The sequence below is a fragment of the Polypterus senegalus genome, chromosome 3 (genome assembly GCF_016835505.1).
Source record: "Polypterus senegalus isolate Bchr_013 chromosome 3, ASM1683550v1, whole genome shotgun sequence".
Taxonomy (NCBI): Eukaryota; Metazoa; Chordata; class Cladistia; order Polypteriformes; family Polypteridae; genus Polypterus; species Polypterus senegalus.
In genome coordinates this window covers 103743352-103757365 of record NC_053156.1, presented here as the reverse complement: position 1 = coordinate 103757365, position 14014 = coordinate 103743352, and positions in this window count along the sequence as shown.

The window sequence follows — 14014 nt, the reverse complement described above, 5'->3', positions numbered from 1 at the left end:
GCATGAAGATGCACTGCTGATGGAAAAAAAAGTTTCTAGGTTAGACTTCTAACCCAGGTACAATCTGTGTGGGGTCTGCATGCCCTTGTTGTGTCTGCATTGGTGTAGACATGCACATCAGATTAAATGATGTATCTCAGTTTGGTCCTTGGGTCCCATATTTGACTTGTACCCCATAAAGTGCTGGTTCCTGCCATGTGTTTAATGCTGCCAAGATAGGTTATGATTAATAACCAACATATATTGAAAGTAGTGGATGAAGGGAAATGGTGGATGGTTATTCATTATGTTAATCTATTAAAAGAATCTGTTCTGCTGAAGAGTAATCATTAAGCTACATTATTTTCAATTATCACAATACAAGTAAAATAGAGTGCAGCCATAGGTAGAATAATATAAGTTTATTCATCTTGAGGAGGAAATTTGGCTCTTTACAGAAGCACTTTAAATAAACATATACATAAATAGATAAATAAATATTCACACACACTTTGGTCTGAACAAAGAAGAAAATTAAAAAGAAAAAACTTCTGGCATACATCTATCCAGTGCGTGAACTTGCTTTATCCATTACAGAGTCATGGTGCACCTACAATGTTGGGAAGAACTGATCCTGACTGTGATGCCAATCTGTCACAGGGCCTACGTCATAATGCTAGGCCAATTCAGAGTTTCTAAAAAGAACTTGGAAAAATCCCCACAGCAAACGCAAAGACTGACGTATAAACAAGAATCCAGGTCCCTGGACCCTTAAGGTAATGGCACTGACAACTTTACTATCACTAAAATCTTCTCACTTAATCATGTTTATCCTTCAGCATGACTAATATTACAAATATTGGATAATGTGATTTTCCCTGTACCACAATTGTGCTGTACAGCACAGATGTACAGACTCATAAACAAAGAGAGCTAATACAGTATATAGGTACAGGAACCAAATACTGCAACACTTGGATTTTATATTTTTTTTAACAAATTACAAAATATGGTAGAGTATTTCTTTATGTATTACTAGCTGTGTTTGGTTTACAGGACAAAAAACAACCCAAAGATGTCCTAGAAGTTTAACTATATAGTTGTGAAATTGGAGAGGCGTCAGCTAACTCTTTAGAATTACCCATTGCAGAGGACGTGGACCCACCTTGTGCTTGCTGCCCCACTTGCTTTCATAAGAAGACACTGGAGACACCATATCTTAGATGCATCGCATATGAGTCCTATTAATCTTTGTCTAGAGAAAATACCTCCAGATAAGCAATGTTTTTAGTGAAAACTTGTCCACTGTTGTTGAGGTGTTTCACTTGCACATTGTTGAGCTGGGTTTTGCTTTGTTTTAACGCTGTGTCTCTTCATCTGTGTCATTAGCACGACATCATTGTAGTGAGATGTGAGGTGCATGCAATCGCAGAACAAATGCGCACACACACAGGTGTTTTGTTTATACTGTATATGTCTAATTATTGAGATTTATTGTTTATTTAATCATTTAATTATGTTTATATTAATTTCACCTCTTCTCTGTTATGCTTTTTCACTAAACTTCAGCTAAGAAACTAATGACAGCAGCTCACATGCATATTAGTTAGAAGTGATGCTCTGAAGTGCTTTCACAAAAGTTCTACATACTGCAGCAGCAAATGCATTTTATCTGCAATGATATACAATATTAATGCTGTGGCCACCAGCAGGACTCAACCTTGTATTAAAGAAAAATGGCCTGTGGTAAAGTGAGATCCACGGCTGTTTGGCATCGTCTTAAATAAATACCGTATATACTCGTGTTTAAGTTCTCCCGTGGATATGTCAGGACTTGATTTTGCTATATAATTTCTGGTTCATTATTTTATAATGTTGGTCGTATAAGTCGAATGCGGAAAACTCACGCTATTGGTCCAAGAGATTATGATACGCTGACACCCACCTGAGAGAGTAACCACGGAGTGCACTAGCTTTTTTTCTATGTGGGTGCGGCAATGTATTGTATCAGCGTGTGCTCCTAACCTCTCTCTTACTCTCTATTGTGCCTATGTGACCACATGGTAATAGCCGAACTATTCCAAAGCAACATTTGTACTGATTTGTGTTTTTTGTATCTCACACCCTCATACACCTTTATTGTAAGAGCATCCCTTACCTATGATGGAGCGTTCGATCAGAATAAAATATGAAGCTGGTTTTAAATTAAAAGCTGTTGATGTAGCGAAAGAAATTGGCAACTGTGCTGCTGTAACAAAATTCAATATGTCTGAGAAACTGGTACGAGATAGGAAGAAGCAAGAAGATGTAAAAAAAAAAAATGAAGTGTCACATTTTTGAATGAGCGTATAAGTCGGGGTCTGATTTTATGATTGATTTTTTTGGTTTTCAAGACCCGAATTATACGAGGAGGGGCTGAGGTAGCAGGGTGAGAGTGGATCCTGGGAGCGATGTGGGAGTGGCTGGTTCTACACTAAGTGCACACGTGTAGGATCGTCCGTGACCTTAATTTGTGCCGGGAGCTGCTAATCATCACAGCTGTACCACGTCCCCATTTTAAAAGCATGAATGTGAGGAGAAAAAGAAAGGAATAGAAAGAACGGAGGTTAGTGGAGAGCAGAAGGCAGAAAGAGCCAGGGCAGGGGTAGAGCAAGTTGGAAGAGTAGGCTTGCCAGACAGCAGGGAGTGCCCTGACCATTGGGGGCCCAAGTTTTGGTTCGGTGAAGGAGCCTATCCATAGCCGTGGGACAGCAGGCAACCAAACCTGAGGAAGGTTAGTTGCGTCTGCTGTTAGGGCGACTCCTCTGCTGTAAGACCCATGAGGGATAAACAGAGGAGCCGCAAGATAACGGAAAATTTTAAACAGGACTGTTCCCGCCAGTTTTTAACCTTGTTTTAAAGAAGATTTCTTTATTGTGATTATTTTAACCTCCACCTGTTTTTATGGATGATTTATTTATGAATTTTGAAGCACTTTGTTTTTAAACACTTTTGATTTTTTTAATAAAAGCACTGAACACTTTTTGCACCTTCCCCTTGTTCAAGTGGTATCCTCATTTGTACAGCTCATCCTGGTCATGACTATCGATGGTGCTGGGTTCAAGAGACTCCCCAGATGAGAAGAGGGAGCATGAAGCATCACATGCAGAGAAATCTAATTATACTATTTGTAGCATCTACCTTCACCTACATTTGAAGGAAGGTATTGCAGTTAACACTACCTTACAGGTCTTGGGCACTGAGTTTGACTTTCTTTAGAACAATTTGGGTGAGGATGGTCATTCAGACCAAGAAAGCTATCTAATTAATTTCTCTAAAATGATATCAATTTGACTTTTGACGTGTCTACCACACTCCTTGGTTACTTATGAGTTTTGTCTATGGTACTCTGAGTGAAGAAAATCTTCCTGGCTTTCTTATACCCATGTCCCTATGTTCTTGTTGAAGATTTCACTTTAGAGTAACAACTGAGATCCGATGTATTAATTCCTTTCACAATTTTAAACAGTTTAATTATGTCATATGTTAATCTGTGTTCACTTAAAGTTAAAAGGTTCAACTGCTTCAGTCTCTCCTGATAGCTCCTGCCCCTCTGCCCTAGAATCAGCCTAGCTGGTCTTCTGTGGACTTTCTCAAATGCTGCTATGTCCTTATTGTAGTATAGAAACCAAAACTGTACCAGGTACTCAAGATGAAGATTCACTACAGTGCTTTATTGCTTAAGTACAAATTCCCTTGACTTGTACTCCAAACATTGTGCTGTATAACCTAACATCCTATTAAGCCTTCTTAATCACTTCTATATATAGTCTGGATGTAGACAGTAAGCCAGCTTGTTATTTATATTTTAATCAAGATCATTTATGTATATTAAAAAGATTGGTGGTCCCAGCACTTAATCCTGAGGGATACCTAATCCAGAAGAGGTACCTCACTCTGAAATCTTTTGTGTGTTAAGGCGGTTTTGCCTTTATCTACACAGTACACTTCTTTTAGTTTAATGATGTGGGACCCCATCAGAAGCCTTCTGCATATTGAAGGTTCACTGTACAGCTAGCTGGAGTTTGCACCTCTTCCCATATAAGTATGTGTCGATTTTTCCTCAGGCACTGCTGTTTCCTTCCACAAATCCCAAAATTATGCAGTTTATCTGAAGAAATCAAAAAGTGAAAAGAAGCTGTCCATTGTAAAACTACATAGTGCTCTTTCTTTCTTGAGATTGGAAATTTTAAGGAAGTATCATTCATAGCTGACGGTAGGGTGGGGGAACAGACTTATTAAATCACCAGCTCACTAAAATCCATTGCAGTAAGCTTAATATTCCTTGCTGGTCTTGATCTGCACCTGATAATTTCATTCCATCATCACCCTTTGTTGCTGAGGTTCACTAAACACGCTGTATAGACAGCACAGAGAGCAATGATTAGAAGTAACATTAGGAGAGTTCTTTCTTGTGACATCTGATTTACAATGCCCTCCATTAAATTTGGTGCAAAGACACATTTTTCCTTGATTTACCCCTTTGCTCCACAGTTTAAAACTACAAATCATTCAATTCAATTCAATTCAAATGTGATTAAAGTGCACATTACGTACTTTAATTTAAGGGTACTTGCATAAATTTTAGTCACACCATGTAGAAATGACAACACTTTTTCTACATGGCCCCGTGTTTCAGGGCACCATAATGTTTGGGACATAGTAATGGCAGGTATATTAAATTAGCCATATTTAGTAGTTTGTTGCATTTCATTTGCATGTAATGACTACCTGAAGTCTGTGATTTATAGACATCATCAGATGCTGAGTATCTTCTGTGGTGGTGCTCTGCAAGGCCTCTAATGTAGCCATCTTCAGCTGCTACTTGTTCCGAGGGCTTGTATCTTTACGTTTTCCATTCAGCATATGGTAGGCATGCACAATTGGATTTAAACTGGGTTGACCTTGGCAGTGTTGACTTAGCAGTATGTCTGGGATCATTATATTGTTGTATGATGAAGTGCCATCCAATGTGTTTGAAGGCATTTACTGGAACTTGAGCAGATAAGATGTTGCTCTACAGCTCAGAATTCACTGTACATCTGCCGTCAGCAGTTCTATCATCAATGAAATACCAGTACCTGTGGCCGCAATACATGCCCAAGTGATAACACCCCCACCACCATGTTTAATAGATGAGGTGGTATGCTTTGGATCTTAGGCAGTTCTTTCTCGCCTCCCCCCAAGCAGACACACAGTCCAGTTCCACCTCTGAAAATGACCCTCTATCTGCCACAACCAGGGGTTATGTGGCCAACCCCTTGGCCTGGTCCAGCCACTCGTGTCCTCAACAATGAGGATCATGTGAGCTGGATCACCCTCAGGGAATCGTGCCATATGGCCGTAGTGCCGTAACTGACGATCCCTTGCAGGTAATGTGCCTCATTCAGGACTCCATAAGCAACCGCTCATTCAACACAAAGTCAAACCAGCGGTACCCAAGGATTCTCCGAAGACACACAGTACCGAAAGAGTCCACTCTTCATGTCTGGTCAGTGGACAGCGTTCATGTCTCACAACCGTATAGCCAAACAAAAAGCACCAGTACTCTAAAGACTTGGACTGTTATCCTTTTGCATAGATCTCGGGAGCGACACACACCCTTTTCCAGCGATCTCATGACCCCCCCATTCTCTTCCACTCTGCCTACTGACTTCATTGGAAGAGTCACCAGAGACATGGATGGCACTGCCAGGGTAAGTAAACCTCTCGACAAGGTCAACACTCTCTCTTCAGACAGACACACTGCTGATGGCTGTGCCCAAGAGGTTATTAAAGGCCTGGATCTTGGTTTTTATCCAGGACACTCACAAGCCCAGACATTCTCTCAAGAGCCCCGATCAGAACCACCATTGACTCCATGACGATCACAGCATTGTCAGCAAAGTAAAGATCAGTGAATCTTTCTTTGCCATCAGATGTCACACAGCTGCTGGACACCAAGACTTTGCTTAACACCCAGTCCATGCAAGCATTGAACTACTAATGCATGGAATATTATAGCAGTTCATAAATCTCAGCATGTGCTGGCATTTATCACATGGAAAGTAGAAAGTTATCATAAAATCTGACAAAATGATACAAAAGTGCAGATTAAATAATTCTGGGAAAGCATTAACATTCACTTTAGGGTAACTTCCTGCCTCACAAATAATAATAAGGGATGGACCTGCCACTGCAAAGATCAGAACGTCATATGTACTGTATGGACAAATATAATAATATTACAAAATGATGTTCAACATAAAACACAGTAAAACAATATAATATTTACATACATACAGGCATGTACAGTATATTTGTACATATCTAGCCCTGACTGTTCCTCCTAGGATTATGACTTTGTCATAGTGGGGTAGTTTATGATTGTTAGAATTAGTGTCTATAAAAAGTATTCGCCTTCTTGGAAGTCCTTACATTTTATTGTGATACAACATTGAATCACAATAGATTTGACTTTTTTTTTAAACATTGATCACAAATTTCCAAGTGAAAACAGAGCTCTGCAAAGTGGTCTAAATTAACTACAAATATAAAGCACAAAATAATTGATCACATAAGCATTCACACCCTTTAATATGGCACACTTAAATCATTTCCAGTGCAGCTGACTGGTTTTAGAACAGGTTCCCACACAGCTTTGCTTGGCTTATTCTCCATGATAGGCTGATGATTAACTATATTATGGAAAGCCCAGCTGGCTACAGAGAGGAGTAAAACAAAACATCACTGTAGACATATTAATGGGCAAATAAAACCTCTCAGTTCTTAGGAAAAGTCAAAATTCAAATGCCCTTCACTTCACTGGGCACCATTCTATGTACTATGGTGCAGGCTGCCATGTTCGTAGCAGTATTGCACAGGTTTTATCTGAATATTATTTGTTTAAAGAAGAGAAAAAACATTTCCTCCTTCACTGGGAAATGGATGACATAAAATGATTTGTTTAGTCCTGAGCAGAGGAGACTGTGTGGGGACCTAATCGAGGTATTTAAAATCTTCAAAGGCATCGATAAAGTAGATCTAGCAACGTTCTTTCAGCTTAATGGGGTATCAGGTACTCGAGAACATTAATGGAAATTAAGGAGAAGTGCACTGAAGACTGAAGCCAGGAAGAACTTCTTTATGCAAAGACTTGTGCGACTCTGGAGAAAACTACTGAGACATATAGTTAAGGCAGAAACCTTGACAACCTTAAAGAAGAATCTGGATGAGATATTGGGACACTTTAACTATTAGCTAAACAAACAGAATTGATGGACTGAATGGTCCGGTTTGTGAAATTTCTTATGTTCTTATGCTAACCTAGTGACAATAGGACTTCACAATGCAGTTGTAATTTAGATGTGCTGTTTGAATAGTAATATTATCCATCCATCCATCATCCAACCCGCTATATCCTAACTACAGGGTCACGGGGACCTGCTGGAGCTAATCCCAGCCAACACAGGGCACAAGGCAGGAAACAAACCCCGGGCAGGGCGCCAGCCCACCGCAGGGTGCACACACACATACACACCAAGCCCAATTTCAGATTGCCAGTGCACCTAACCTGCATGTCTTTGGACTGTTGGAGAAAACCCATGCAGACACGGGAAAAACATGCAAACTCCACGCAGGGAGGACCCGGGAAGCATACCCGGGTCACCTAACAGCGAGGCAGCAGCACTACCACTGTGCCACCGTGCAGCCCATAATAATATTATTTACATTTAAAATCCTCCTTTCTCTCTGCTAATAAACCATTTGAAGAAGCTTTACATTTAACACTCTAGCTTCTGTGAAAGGGTTGGTGTCCATGATATCCATGGTTGATCCACATAAGACAAGCTCTGGGCCCCCATGACAGGTATAGAAATATGATCAAATGAAACTAAATTTAGATTGTGGTTTAGGTTGTATGACCATTTAGTTATTAAACTAGAGTTCAATTGCCAGACTGAAATGTATGCAGTCTGAATGTTCTAACTGTGTCCATATGTGCTTCTCTCCATCCAAAAACATCTTGCTAAGATGGCTGTAAGATCTATTCAGGCCCCATGAATGGGGATTTATGAGTGAGCTCCAAGAAAGACAGGGACTTTGTGCCCAAACCAAATAAGCCTGAACAGGAAAATAAAAACTGTTTTGTAAAAGGAGTAATCAAATATATAAAGCTGAATGTGCGTTTGTTTGGTCGACAAATAGACCTCTATCTGTTTAATCTATGCAAATCCACACTGTTGAACCTACAGTATTTCTGCCTGTTTCATTACACAAAGTAGGTGGTACACCTCCTTGCTGGTCAGTGCTAAGCATTCAGGGTAATGAAGGATAAAAAAAGCAATCAACACTTCTCTGGTCAGTGCTAAGCATTCGGGGTAATGAAGGATAAAAAAAGCAATATACACATGAGAAGTGGAAAAAAACATTTATTAGTTTGGCTCAGCATTTGTTTCTTTATGGAGCTTCTTAGCAATTGTTCATGCATTGCTCCAAGCATAAATTTGCTTTACTTACATTTTCCTTGCCAATAAATGGGTCCGTCGCATGGCATGCTCATCCACACAACACCCATCCACACCTAAAGGGTCATCTTAGAAATGGCAGTAACTGAACCAGCTCATCTTTGGAAAGGGCGAGGAAGTAAGCAAACAATATCAAGACACTCCCAGACTGGAATTTGAACTGTGAGGCAGCAGCACTAAACACTGGCCATTTTGTCCATCTTCAAGTATTTGGTATGATATAAGAGTTCATCTGCTAATTTTTAATATTGTGAACCATATACTTCAAAACACAAAAACTGTACTTTTTTTTCTGTTGTCAAAGGTAAAAAAAATAAACAAAATAAAAGATCTTCCCAGGTGCCTGGGGCTCTGGACTTACTAATAAAAACCTTCATAAAGAAAGTAGGTAATCCACTATAAAAACAGTAATCATTTCCTGTTTGTGTAATTCTGCACAGATGAGTTTGCGTAACACACCAAGCACAGTTAGTGTTACTATGGCTTCAGTTTGAAAACACAGATGTGAAGCCTGTTAGACAGGAGGAAACAGAATGTGTGTATCCAATAGATGTAAAATATATGAGCAGGGCGTTTATAAGGATAAAAAAAATAGGAAGAAAATGTCAATACAATGACGATTCTCCATTACTGTGACAACAGGTGAGAGTGTCCAATTTTGATTCCAGAATGGAAATCACCAAAACTAAGAAAATCCTCCTCCTCCTTCTCCAAGTGTTTGTCTTTTTTACATAAGGAAACACTTTCCTTTATTGCTGCCACCTGTTTAAGATACCCGGTCAGTTTGCTTTCTGTGCCAAGTCATTATCTGCCTTATCTTTCCATGTTCATATGTAGAGAAAAGCCAAGCAAAATGACACCTTTTATTGGCAAACTAAAAAGATTACAATATGCAAGCTTTCGAGGCAACTCAGGCCCCTTCTTCAGGCAAGATGTAATCACGGATTATCTCGGATTACACCTTGTCTGAAGAAGGGGTCTGAGTTGCCTCGAAAGCTTGCATATTGCAATCTTTTTATTTAGCCAATAAAAGGTGTCATTTTGCTTGGCTTTTCTCTACATTCATAATGGTTAAAATGGTTCAACACCCTAGTACTACATGTTCATTTGGGTTTTCTTCCAGCTACTTCACAAGCTTGAATTGGACTAAGAGGAGGATGTTGAATTGTGTTAGTTTAGCGCAAGCCCAGCATTACTTCCAGCCAAGTCACCAGAGGTGGCCTTAGAGATGTGCGGGGCCTAGGGCTGACCAACCCCATGCGGGGCCAGTTATGTCAAACACTGTTACCGGTATATGTAGAGTGTATAAACTTGCGTGCGAATTAAATAAAAATAATGTTAACATACACAGAATTTTCTCATTCCAGTATTCAGCTAAATTTTTGCAAGATACCATGCGGACTTGATCAAAATATAACAATATAATCTATTAAAAAAGTGCAATTCATAATTCATGACTATACCATGACAGTACGAAATGCGATACGGTGTCATGTGGAAATTAGCAGGGCCTCTTCTAGAAAAGTACCCAAATTGCAAGTATACTCTGTGTCTCGATATGCAGGATGTCATAGTCATAACTCAAGTTGATGTCATGTCAGCTGATTATCATTAGCGATACATGTTTTTGTGCATTAATATTTGGACTATGGAATGTTTTCAAAGACGTACATGTATGGAATTTGACCCTGAAGAGGGATTTTAAAAGGTTCCTCTTAGAAGAATCTCAAATATATATATATACTGGATAATATAACTTGAGAAATCCACTTGAACGGGACAATCGCACCTCAAAAGCGGGGCCCCACTTACCAACCCTAAACGCCGCTCTTGCAAGTCACAGTGTACTCTCCACTGGCCTTTGTGTCCCAGCACGTAATTATATTATTCTCTTAATCTGCCTGCTCTTTCTCTGTCTGTCTGGCTACTTCCTCTCCTGACCAGAAATGCTATTCCACCTCCACAAACCTGAATGATTTTGGAGGGTCTCACATTCCTGACACTGATTTACCTGTCCTCTGTCAGCATGGCTTCACTGTTCCAGATCAGGAATAATCTGCTATTCTATAGTTCGGATGGAAACCTCAAATGCCCCAACTACACTCTCCCTCTGACTGATTCCTCAGGAAGGGGTTGTCAACTGTTCACCACCCCAGGAGGCAGATCCACATTGGGCAGTTACATAGGACCATCTTATTCTAGCCCAAAGATTGAAGAGTTTAGTTCTAGCGGCTGTGGATTTTTATTCCAGCCAAATTGGTTAATTAGAAGCTACTTAGAGATGCTGAAACTGTAATGACTCAAGCAACATTTTTGTTGTAAAGAATGTAAAGAATTAATTTATTACACTAATATGACATATTCCTTCTAGCTCAATGGCTCCCAAACTTTTCTATGCCCTGTTCTCCAAGAAAATGTTTGATTTAAGATCGCAGCTCCTACACAAGTAAGATCACATTTGAAAACAATGATGATTCAGGGGTTGGGGTATCCCGTGAAGCATCAAGCGTCATGAGGAAGTGACACGCAATCAATGATCGAGGAGTTGGGTGGATTGGAGGACCTCGTGGACCTGGTGCACCGCTAAGCAATGAAACAAAGTCAGTGAGCGTTTTCTCCAATGACGCCTGCACTGCAGTTCAAAAACAGAAGCGCCACACAATTAAAACTGATGCACCACTTCCAGGACCACCAGCAGGAGAGATGGTCTGAGTTTAAGCAACAGGTGTTGCATTTAATTCAGCCCCCCTTGTCTGGGGAAAAATGTCATTTAAATCGCAAAATCAATGATGTTTCATGATAAGGGCTTGCACAGAAATCAATATTAGACCCCACCCTTCTCTATGAATCATTGCAAGGTCTAAATTTCATTTTCTTAAAAAAAGTTATTCACTTTTAATGAACGCTCCACCTGCAGCAAGGAACCTGAGAGAATGTGCATTTCTGTGGTTCATTCATAGGTGACAATTGCACGTGCAGCGCTTGATTTTTTCCATATTACAGAACAGGAGCACAAACTAACAAATGGCCTACAAATGATGGCACATTGCAAGACCCTGATTGCACCACGATACAGTCAGACAATGTTCCTCACTTAATTCTGGCGAACTGTGACACAACCATCCTCTTTGTTGCATGGCAAATGCAATCTTGCACACTAGGTTGTGGCCCCCAGGTTTACCTCTACGTGGGTGCATTGAGTAATTTTTCCGTGCTACTGTCTACTCAGCTGTTCTCAGTCAGTTCCAGATCTCCCTTAAAAATGTGGAGAAGGTCCACATGAGTACAGGTCTTTTTAGCTCAAACATTTAGGTTGTTGGTGGACAAAATTCTCTCCTTTTTTGGCATTGAGATTCTATAAGGCAAGGGTTATCACATTCAGCCCTGGAAAGCCAGGTTTGTGTTCCAACTCAAGTTTCTTAATTAGAAGCCAATTACTTCTGCTGAAGTGTTTATTTCTCAAGAAACATTTTGTTTTTAATTTTTGTTAACTTGTTTGTTAAGATTCCCAACCTTTAATTTCTACATTTTGAATTGCACAGCTGCATTTTTTGCTTTTTAATTACTTCTTACTAACTTAAAACAGCTGTCACTTAACAATGAAATGCCAATGACGAAGGAGCCAGACATTTGCCATCTGACTTGGTCCTATTTACTTCTGGGTGTTTTTATAGTAAAGGATCCATTTGAATAAAACAATTGTAAAGAAACAGAAGAGGGAACAGGACTGACAAATATCAATCTACTCCTTTCCTCATACCATTTGGGAGGAACAACCTACAATCTAAAAACTGTGTGATGTGGAGGGATTGAAAAAAAACGACAAGCCATATGATTATATAGCAAGTTCTGCTATCAGCAATGATTTTTCTGATTTTGTATTGGACAAAAACCGGCAGCCCCTTCGTACAACTAGGACTAAACCTGCAGACCCCTACTCTGGTCTACACTGTTTTATATTGAAGCGTAACTCCTAAAACTAAGCAAATTACCAATGGTCACCTTCAGGCCATCCTCCGGTCTTGTTTAAGGGTAAAATTCCCTCTAGTTTTTGGTCACAGCCCTGGGTGGCACAAACTGTGACGAATGATGGGAAAAATTACTTCAGTAATTAACTCTTCGCTAAATTTTTCTTGATTGATTTTTGCTTCTTGCTTCATTTAAGTAAACTGAGTGCTTTTCATATTGTTCATAGTCTCTGTGCACAGAGTTACAAGCTCCAGCTAAAGTGGTATAGGTAATTTAAGCATTTCTATCCACAAACATTGTCTTGAGTCTTTCATAATGATGATGATGATGACAAGTACTATATGTCTGGCCTCACACCAACAAACAAAAATTATGGAGATAGCCCATTTCTTACCTTTCTTCTGTTAAACATGTATGGTGCTTGTCACTAAATTTGTAACACTAAGAAAGACATAAGATATCAAAATGATATCTATATGGCCGATTACTTATGATAAAAATCATTAAAGCTCGGTCACACAGAACACACAGTAAGCAACATTTGGTATATCTACCACTAGTGAAAATAACTCATATTATTCAATATTAGATGTTTGGGCATGTGTAGAGGCTGAATGACATGCCATTCCACAAACAAAGTTCATCCATGGTACCTGCTGAGGGTCTCTCAGTCATCATCTGACAAAGCTCCAAATGTTTTCAGTGGAGGACAAATCTGCTGAATATGTAGGCCAGGGAAGAAGTGGCACATGATAGCCATCTAAGAATAGTTGTACATTTCATGCTGCAAGTGGTTGAGCATTGTCCCTTTGGAAAATGGCACCAGGAATCTTCTGCAGAGAGGGTACAACCTCAGCCTCAAACATCTCTGTGATGTAGCATTGGCTTGTCAAGGTACCAGGTGGGGACAAGAATGGATCCCTATGGCACCCCACACTATAACACATGATGCTGAGTTCATCTGGTACCGCAAAATGCATGTCTCCAGGAGCCTTTCACTGTGGTGCCTCCATACCGAGATCAGTCTATCATGGTGCAATAAATTGAACCAGGGCTGCTCCAAAAACACCAATTAATGCCAGTAACTCTACTATTTATGGTATTCTTTGTAGCATTTCCATCGTCAATGCCTATGGTTTAGTGTCAAGAATAATTGAAGCAATGGGTGATGAGCCAGAATGCCCCACTACTGCAAACAGTGTTGAACAGCGTGTTTAGAAACGTGACAGACCCCAACTGTTGTACTTGAGTCTGTGATGTGACTTTTCAGTCCATCCAGGACACACACACACAAGATGTCTGTCCTCTAGTTAGTTGGGTCCAACCCTTCTTTACCAACTGATGCCATACTCTCTCAATGTGCTTACATTATGTCCAACTCAATTGCCAATGTCCTGGAAGGATAATCTACCTTCTCACATTCCCATAATTCTCATTCATTCAAAGTTCAAGAGCTGAACATCCTCTTGCCAGGGCATGTTGGGTCCCCAAGTGTACACTAATTACTAGCAATTACTCAA